Below are 10,621 nucleotides of genomic sequence, written 5' to 3'. Positions count from 1 at the left end.
GGAAGAGTAATTTAGGGAATTTCTGGAGTTGAGGTGACAGAGTCAAACAGAGAGATAAAATCCTGACATCTTGCTCAAGAAAATTTTCCCCCACGTACAATTTTCTTCTTGGAGCAAAAGTTTTTATCCATGGGTAAGCTTCAGAAAGTCCTTGAACTCTTGAAATAATGATATAGCATTGTATATTTGTGTATTTTTTTCTGGTAAGGGGTTCTATATATAATTTTTATCAAAATGAGATTAAATAATGGGTAGAATGTTTGGAACTTAGTAGACCATTAAATTATCCAAGAGTATATTGGTGTGCCATTATTTAACACATGTATTGGACATTTAATATGTACAAGGCACTTACTGTACTAGGTGGTGAGCATTTATTCATTTATTTTTACATTTTAAAAATCAACTTTATTGAAGTATAACTTATGTACAATTAAATGCACCCATTGTAAGTGAACAGTTTGGCAAGCATACGTACTCCAATTACTATGCCAAGATAATAGAACTTTTCCTTATCCTAAATTACCACATGCTTATTTTTAGTCAATCTTCCACATCTCTTGCTACCCCAGGCATCTGCAGTCTGATTTCTAACACTATAGGTTAGTATTTAGTTTTAGAACGTCATATAATTTTTTTTTTTTTTAAAAAGCATACTGTATGTAATATTTTGTCTCTGGCTTCTTTCAGTAGTCTTTTTGAGATTCATTCACATTCTTGCATGTAACAGTAGTTTGTTCTTTTATATTGCTGTATAGGATTCCATTGTATCAATCTACTACAATGGTCTTATCCATTGTCCATCAAATTCATTTTTGTTTTTTCGTAAAGAAAACAAAATTTATCGCTTACAGTTTCAGAAACTAGTAAGTCCAAAGTGCAGGAAACACATCTGGTGAGGGTCTTGTCCTGGTGGTGAGTACAGCAACTCAGGGAATCGCATTGTGAAATGGTGGAGCAGAGAGAGTAACTGCCTTGTGCTGTGCTTTTTGTTTCCCTTTTGACTTAGTTTTTATTTATTTATTTATTGGTTATGAATATTCATAGGGTACAAAGCAAATTGTCACCACTCGTGCCTAAGATGTGATGGCCAGATCCATACTGGCAGCTTGCCCATTACCACAAATTGTGATTATACCCTGTGACCCCACCCAGTTATCCCCCCAATTATCCCTAACCTCCCTCCCCATCCCCCTTTGCATCCTTAGGTAATGTTCTCTCCCTCTGCAAGTCCAACACACCACTGTGGTCTTTCTTTCCTTCCTTCTTTCTCTCTTAGCTCCCACATATGAGTGAGCACATATAGTATTTATCCCTCTGTGCTTTGCTTATTTCACTCAACGTAAGTTTCTCCAAGCTCATCCATGTTGTTGCAAATGGGAGAATTTCATTCTTGTTTTATGGCAGAGTAGTATTCCATGGTGTATATACAAGGCGGTGAGCATTTAGTGGTAAAGGAAATAGGCAGGGTGCCAGTTCTCATGGAGTATAGTTTAATGAGGGAGACATACTTATTTCTCTGATTCTTTAATCAGTGACTGACTGATAAATATAATGAAGGAAGAGTTTACGGTTTATACCTAAGGAGGCGGTCCTGACCTTTCAAGGAGGAGGAGGGTCCTAGGGGAGGCTACTGTGTTGAAGTGACATTTGTCTCAAGATATAAAAGGTAAAAAAAAAAAAAAAAAAAGAGTTAACTTGAGGAGGTTGAGATGGAGAATTGTAGGCTTTTTAGCAAAGATGGATTGCTGGTATAATTAACTTATTCTTCATCGGGTTCCTCCAGTGGTTATTTTTTGGCCCTATAGGCTGCTCTTGTTAGTGCATTGAATACTTAGTACATACCAATACAGGACATAGTTAGGGAAGCCAACAGTAGTCTAGGCCAGTGGCCTTCACACTCGTATTCATGTTCCCCCAGTATATTTTTAACATTCATGTCTAAATTTTTTCATCTCAGGTTGAAATAGAGAGTTACCAGTGATATAATTTATTTTGTTGTGGTGAAATATACATAACATGAACCATTTTAACTGCTTTTTTTTTTCTCAGTATGCATAAGTATCATTCTTTTATTTATTTATTGAATTTATTTTTTTAATTTTAACTTCTCAGTGTACATTGACTTTCGTGACCCTTTTACCCACTCATGAATTTGCCTATTCTTCATACCTCATGTAAAGTGGAATCTTATAGTATTTATCCTTTTGTGTATGAAATAATGTCTCTACAACAATGTTGTAACATGTATCGGAATTTCATTTTTTTAAAACAGACTTTATTCTTTAGAGCAGTTCTAGGTTCACAGCAAAACTGAGCAGAAAGTACAGAGTTCCCATGTACTCTCTGTCCCGATCCATGCATAGCCTTTTTTCACTGTTAACACTGTGCAGCAGAGTAGTACGTTCGTTCCAGTCTGTGAACCTACACTGATACGTCATTATCACCAAAGTGATAATTCACACTAGAGTTACTGTTGGTGTTACACATTCTGTGAGTTTTGACAAGTGTATCCGTCATGATAGTATCATACAGAATAGTTTCAGTGTTCTAAAAATCCCCTGGGCTGTGCCTAGCTTTTTCATCCTTCCATCTCCTAACTCCTGGTAACCACTGATCTCTTTACTATCTGCATAGTTTTGCCTTTAACAGAATGTCATATAGTTGGAATCATACAGTATGTATCCTTTTCAGATTGGTTTCTTTCACTTAGTAATATTCATTCAAGGTTCTTGCATGTCACTTGATGGCTTGGTTATTTCTTTTTAGCGCTGAATAGTATTCCATTGTATGTATACCACATTTTGTTTTTCCATTTGTCTACCAGTGGTCATTTGGGTTGTTTCCACGTATTGACTATTGTGAGTAATGCTGCTATGAACATTGGTTTCCAAATATGTGTTCAAGTTTTTTGCTTTTAACTTTTTTGTGTATATCAAAGGATGTAATTTTGGCACTCCTGAAAATACCGACATCTAAAAAATTCAGGGTAGCTGAGTGGTCTTTAAGAACACTGCCTTTCTGGGCTCATAATTTATTGATTTAGATGATTATTCTGAGTTAATGCCGGTAAGTACAACTAGCATGAAAAGGTTTGTGAATATAGATACAGCTAAGTCTTGCCTTTGGCCTACAGATCAGTTTGTGAAAACAGTTAATTCACTGCTGACTGGAGAAGTCCATTAATCGGAAAGATTTTTTTGTATGCTGGGGAAATTTTAGTTTATTTTTTCAGAGGAACAGAGAGATTTGATTAATTTAGCAAGTTGAGGTTGATTGAGTGGTGGTTGGGTTGTGAATTTATTGCAAAGTATGTTAGAAAGGCCAGATTTCCATTTACGGTAGTGATAGTTTCTTTTAAAAGTATTTGTTTTTAAAATGTGAGCTGTATCAAATAATGAGTGAATAGAAGAAGTTCAGACAGTATGCGGATGATTACGTTTTGGCAAATGTACTAACAAACAGATTTCTTTTGGGGAACCAGAGAACAGAATAAGCTGCAGAGAAAGATAGCACAGTAGAGATTGAGTACTTCCGGAAGAAAAAATCAAAAAGGAAATGGATTTGCAGTTTCATCCACAGAAAAAAAATCAGGACTTCCTGTCATTAAATCGAAGAGAAATATCTGTAAAGGCTAAAATGAAAGATCATCTAGAATAGCATTAAAAGGTTACGTGGTAAAAAGAGGTTTGTTGGATGTATTGTATACAGAAAGTTTTCATAACTAGTTTAAATAAGGACTCCTTTGAAGATCTAGAATTGTTAAATCCATAAGGATTGTTATTACTTAGGGAGAACCTTATGATAAAGGAACAGAACAAATTAGGCTGGAGGTGGGAGGAAAACTCCCTGAGATTTTGTGTAAGCAGAAGACTTTTTTTTTTTAATGTGTATTTTATGAGCATTGTTGGTATTGTGAGACAGTTGATTACATTTAGCTAGCTTACTCTTATGACATTTATCTAAGGCAGTAGTTCTCAAAGCGTGGTCCTTGACGCCTCTGGACCGCAAGGTAAGAACTACTTTCATAATTATACTAAGACATTATTTGCCTTTTTGTTTTGTTTTGTTTTGACATTTGCACTGACAGTGCAAAAGCAGTGGCGGGTAAAACTTGGTTTGATAGCATGAATTAAGCAGCAGCACCAAACTGTACTAGTAGACACATTCTTCACTGCCATATACTCACAGTGTAAAAGAACAAGCCAGCTTCACTTAAAAATGTTTTTAACGAAGCAGTGAAAATTCTGATTTTATTAAGTTATGACCCTCGAAAACATGCATTTTTAATATTCTGTTTGATGGAAGTGTACGTAAAGCATTACTGCTGTATATCAAAGAACTACAGTTATCTCAAGAAAACAGCTTTGTGTGATCGTTCTACTTGTAAGTATTTTTTTTGGATTGGACTCAATTTTAACCTAAAAATGACTGAGACAAACTCAGACTTGGGTGTTTTGGCAGACATTTTTTTCACAAAAATGAACAAAGTGGACCTCTCAATTCCAGGAAAACAACTGGTATTTGTTGCCGATGATAAAATTTGAGCTTTCAAGCAAAAATTGATATTTTGGAGAACTTCTCTCTACCACTATGAATTGTACCCTTACTTTTTCTCCCTTTCTGCTCTTCGTGTTCCCCCCCCCCCCATGTATCTCTGTCCATCGGGGATCATTAAGAATCTTCTGGAGCTTTTTTTTTTTTTTTTTGCATAAAAATATTTTTTTCTTTTGTATTTCTAAAGAAAGTTTTAGTAGAGTATAATATTCTTGGTTATTTTCTTTGAGCACACTTAAAATAACATTTTACTGTCTCCTGGTTTTCACTGCTGTTTAAGAAGTCAGTGACGAGCCTAACTGTTGATGCTTTTAAAAGTGACATGTTAGTTTTTTCCTCCTAAAATTTTTCTCCTTGTCCTTTGTTTCCTGCAGTTTCATAATGATGTATCCTGGTGTGGTTTTCTTTCCTTTTTATTTATTCTCCTTACAATTCAGTAGACTTACTGAATCTGAAATCTTGAATCTTCAACAACATGTCTTTACTCGGTTCTGAAAAATTCTCATTATCTTTTAAAAAATTACTGCAGTACCATTTTCACTTTTAACGCTAATTTAGTATAGAAGAACACTTCAAAAAGTTTGTGTACTCTAACTTTAGAGATATTTACTGAATCATCCTCTCCTGTTTTTCTTGTCTTTTCTTTATCTCTTATGTTCCAGTTTTTAATTCTTTAGTTGTGTCCAATGGTAGCCAAACATAAATCCATTGAATTTTTTTCCTAATTTTTATTTTAGTTCTAGAATTTCTGTCCACTTGTTCCGTCATCATTTATTGAAAAGATGATCCTTTATCCATTGAATTGCCTGTGCTTCTTTGTCAAAGTTCAGTTGACTATATTTTTGTGGGTTTATTTTGGGACTCTCTGTTCCGTTAACTTATGAGTGTGTCTCTTCTTTCACCAATACCATGCTGCCTTGATTACTGTAGCTTTACAGTAAGCCTTGAAATGGAATAATGAGAGTCCTCCTGCTTTGTTCTGCTTCAGTCTTGTGTTGGGTATTCTGGATCTTTGACTGTATCATATAGACTTTACAGGCAATTTGTCAGTAACTACGAAACAGCTTGATGGAATTTTGATTAGTATCATGTTGAATCTATGGATCCAGTTGGAAAGAACTATTCCTCAAGCGACTAGGATGTTGTAGAACTGGAATTCGGTTTTATCTGAGCTGTTTATTTTATCCTGGGAGAGAAACCTTTAAGGATCCAGCTTAAAGTAGCGATCATATATCTTTGGCTGGCCTCGGGGCTTAGACTTTTGCCTTCCTTTCTCTGTGGAGCCACTGAAAGGTTACCTTAGTTTTGCAGCTTTTTCTGTGGAATTGGCAGTTGCCCACAAGACTAAATCTTGAGTGCCTGGAACTTGCTTTTTCCCAGGTTTTGGGGCCCAGTAAGTGAATGTTCATTTTCTTGTTAGCTCTTTTGAGAGTGCTTTTGAGATTTAAAAAAAAAAAAAAAAAAAAAAAAAACGATTTCATCCAGCTTTTAAAGTTATTTTCAAAAAGAGGATTGGTTCTAACTACCTACACTACCAATACTGGAAATTGAAGTTTCACCAGAGACCTGCCTCCCTTATGGAATTGATGGTTGGTATATTTATTCTTTAAAATTTTTGTATAAATTCGTGGAGGATCAGAATGAACTCTCGCACGTTTGAAGATGTCCATTGAGACCTTTCGGATAGTAACAGATTATGCTGTTCAAGATAAAGTTACGCTAGATCATGTAGCACTCTTCCTGTGGGGAAGAAATGTTGCAAGTCTGTCCCAGTTTTTATTCTCTCTTTTCTTAATGAAAGAATTCCCAATTTTTAGCTGCATATATGGCTACACAAAGCAAAATCTATATTTCCCAGCTTCCTTTGTAGTTAGGAGCAGTTATGTGGGTAGTTTCTTTTAGATAGTTCAGACTTCTCCCATTATCAGACTTGCACATTGAGTTGTCTGTGGGTCATCTCTGGCTGGATTTCTGACACTTTAGCTCACATATCCAAGGTAGAATTTATTTCTAGATCTCTGTTCCTTTTTCATCATCACCGTTATCAACTTAGTCACCAGTGCTAGATCCCTTGACTGCTTCCATTTCCATCGTCCCCAAACTCACTCATATATGTGTACATTTAAGCACATTTCAGGTCCAGGTAATTTTTATTCTCCCTAAATGCCCCCACTTCTCCCAGTTCATACCAACAAAGACCCTGGTTCTTGCACCTGCCATCTCTTGCCTGGATTGCTAAAATAGCTGCACAAACTGCTTCTTTGTTTATGGTCTCTAACTTGCATTTTTCCTTTTGCATCCACAGAATCATTCATCCGAAAGAAGGTCACAACCCTGTTACTCCCTTTCCTACAGAATTCATTTTAGTGTCTTTAGCCTTTGACTCTTTGTCATTTGGTCCCATTTTACCTTTCCAGGCCCATTTGTCATTTCTGGTCTTGCATTTGACGAAATGCAATTGATAGCGCCAACTTTACTTATCTTTTATTTTCCTTCTCATGTATTTGTGGTTTCTCTCTACTGTGTCCTGGCTTAAACCTAACCTAGGATTCATCTTTTCCTTTAAATGGTTAGCTTGAGATAGGTATGATTTTAGATAACTTTACGTTTTTCAAAACATGACGGAAATAGGCTCTGTTGTTGAACATATCATAGTCTGCAATGAATGTGTTCTGAGTTGCAAATTGTGTCTTTAGAAGAATATTCTATTTGAGGTGTTTTGAAATTTCTTTCAAGCTTTGAAAGGCATGTTTTTTATTTGACTAGAATTTAAAAAACTGATTTCAGTATGGGAATTAAAAAATTAAGTTATTTCAGACCAGTGCTTACCTAGATAAGTCTCCTTCACACGTGAGGAAATTGTGGCCAGGAGAAATTAGTGATTCTTTTAAGTCAAATGATTACTTAAAAGCAGAGCCAAGATCTACTGTGGTGTTCATCCAAATACAAGTATCTTCTATTAAAAAAGTCTTTAAGTGTGTTAGGGGTTTCAAGTCTTTTTATCTTTCAAATCTTCTGAGATTCTCAGGCATTTACCTTTTGTGTGAATAGCACTTAGTAGTGAACTGAGCAGTATACACTGTAATTCATGTCTTAACAACCTTCATTCCCTAATGGATGGTTTATTTCTAGAACTGTGGCCTAAACCTGGCCTGTGCACCTGTCTTTGTGGCAATTTATCAGTTCTAGAAGGAAACGTGTTTTATCCATTGATTGATTATTTTAAGTATTCTAAATGAAGCAGACACAGTTGATGTAACACTTTATAGATGTGTGTTTGTCTTTGTTTGTTTTTAGCACGAAGCATTGCACGATTGTCTCCAATAACATAGATCATCTCTTACTGAATTTAACACTGTCTGATATCATTTTCTCCCTGGCCAGTGCCTCAACTTTGGCGAAGGATTCCAGTTGGATAGAAACGATAAGGAAATTTGTGACAGAGACCCTTGAAGATGGTTTTAGGCTAAATAGTAAGCAGCTGAACAGATTGCTTGGTGTATCATGGAGGTTAATGCAGATACAACCAAACAGAGGTAGGTAATGCTGATTTGCCCTTATTTAAGAGAGGAGCTCTTATGCATGCCATTTAGGTTCTACGTTGAAGCCTTAAAAGGTAGCTAGCCTAATTATTTATAAAGCACTATCTGCTTGAACACTGAAATCGTCTACGGCTTAGTAATTCTGTTTTCAGTGGTTGGTCCACTCTGAAGCAAATTGCTTAAGAGTTCTACCTGTTGTTTTGCCCCCCACAGATTTGTTACCCCACTTCCCCTGGGTGATGGAGTCGCAAAGGATTACTTAAAGCCCTTTTTTTTTTTTTTTTTTTTTTTTTTGAGCAGTGAGAAGCCCCAAAGTGGTTAACTTTCCCGGAATTTTTAAGCGAGAGGCATTCCCAAAAACGGAATTAACCCCAATTGGGTTTTTTTTGCATTTATTTTCCAGACCAGGAAGAGAACATAGGTAGGCTTATAGTTTAACAGTATAGACTGGTAACTTTTAGTGAAACAAGGCAGATGACATTTTAGTAAGGCCATTAAGTGATTTATTAACAGACATTTTTTTTACAGCAATTTTTTTTGGTATTTTTATAATTTAATTAGTAATCTATTTGTTTTTGAGCCAGCAACCTTGCTGTGCCACACATTTTTATTTTACAGCAGAGACTTTCTAGCCTGAGGAAAATTTTCTGTTTTTTGCAAGGTCAATATTTGAAACTGTAAGGCTTTGGAAAACCAGGCCCTGTGAAGTACATATGCTTTATAGTATATTCCACATCTCCCCCCATTTTATTTATTTTAAAAGGAAAAGCAAAAGTTCCAGATTAGGTTGGCACAGTTAAGACAAAAACATTTAAAGCAAAGTTGGTATTATTTAGCATCGCAAGTTCTTTTTTAATTTACTCTAGGTGAGGACTGAGATGTTGTTATTTTTTAGGGCAGCTGCAGCGGCATTATTTTAGGTGCTGCGAATTGGGTGTAATTGCCAATTGTTGAAACTCCGGAAAGGGATTTTGCTCCATATAATAGTTGATTTTGAGTCTAGAAAGTTCGTTAAACTGTTTAGGACATTACAGTTTGTAAAGCATTTAGTTTTTTGTAAAAGTTTTGATTCATTACAAGTTTTTGTTTAAGAACAGGATGTTTTATTTAAGTTACAAACACCCTCTTTGAGGCCAGGAAAATTTAGAGAACTGCTTTTGTAGAGAAGACGTTTTTCCCTTTTTGATTAAGGCATTTTTTTATAAAAGCATTGATGATTAATATCTCGATTGAAAAGGTTTTACTTTTCTTTGTATAAATATTTTGGTGTTGGGAAGGCTTTTTCCCAGGTGGTGATTGAAAGGAACATTTTGGCTTACTTTTTTATAGTGATTTGTCTTACGTTGGGGGGTAGATGAACAGCAGGATGAAGCAGCAGTTAGGCCAAATGTAGGCAACATGAAAGAGGGGTCAGAACTTGGAAGTGAGACGTGCTATTTTATATTTAAAGTTTTAAATTTTATTTTGTTATAAGGAGAGAGTTAATTTTTATTAAACTTATACAAATAGCCACATTGTTATAATAGTTATAAGGATATTTAAAGTTATTAAATTTGGGGGGGGATTAATAGGGAGAAAACAAATGCTTTCACTTTTGTTTTAAATGACGTTTTACCAAACTGTTGTTAGTTATAGATAGCTTGAGAGAGAGAGAGAGAGAGAAAGTTTTTTACATTTGAAAACATTAAGAGAACCAGCAGTGTTTTAAAATAAGGAAATTGTAAAAACCCATAATTTTTTCTTTTTCTTTTTTTTTTTTTTTTTTTTTTGTCCTTTTCGTGACCGGCACTCAGCCAGTGAGTGCGCCGGCCATTCCTATATAGGATCCGAACCCGCGGCGGGAGGCTCGCCGCGCTCCCAGCGCCGCACTCTCCCGAGTGCGCCACGGGCTCGGCCCGAACCCTTAATTTTTAAAAATTAATTTACCAATTAACTTTTGTTGATTTGACTTTTGTGAACAATTTTATAAACCCATTATTTTTTTTATTAGAATTTTGGAATTTTAGTTTAAAGCTATGAACTTAAAGTTTGTTGGAAAACTGTACCTATTAGAGTTTTTTTATGAAATATTTGAAGACATAACATTTAAAAATTATAATTAAACCAAGATTATGACTGGTAGCATTAACATTAAGACAGATATTTAAGAACCTTACCAGATTTTCGAACACATATTTATAACACCTTTAGTACTGACAGTGCTTTCCCATATAGTTTAATTTATTAAATAAGCCAGTTAGTTTTGATACATTTGTATATATCCTTTGAGAAACTTTAGGGCCCTTGGAATTTTTTAGTTATTTTGATCTTTTAGTATTTTGTGTTGGAAAGCTTTGTTAAATAACAAAAGGCTTAAAACACTTAGTTGAATAAAATTACAAAATTACTACAAAAAATAAAACCAAAGTGACAAAGGGTTTTAAAGGCAGAGAGCACAAGAACGTAAGTTTTTAAATCACTTATTTAACGGACACAGAAAACCTTTTATAATTTTCTACTAAGAGCAGTTAAGTGAAAAGACC

This window comes from Cynocephalus volans, chromosome 17 (assembly GCF_027409185.1).
Source record: "Cynocephalus volans isolate mCynVol1 chromosome 17, mCynVol1.pri, whole genome shotgun sequence".
NCBI lineage: Eukaryota > Metazoa > Chordata > Mammalia > Dermoptera > Cynocephalidae > Cynocephalus > Cynocephalus volans.
This window is presented reverse-complemented; position numbering follows the sequence as displayed.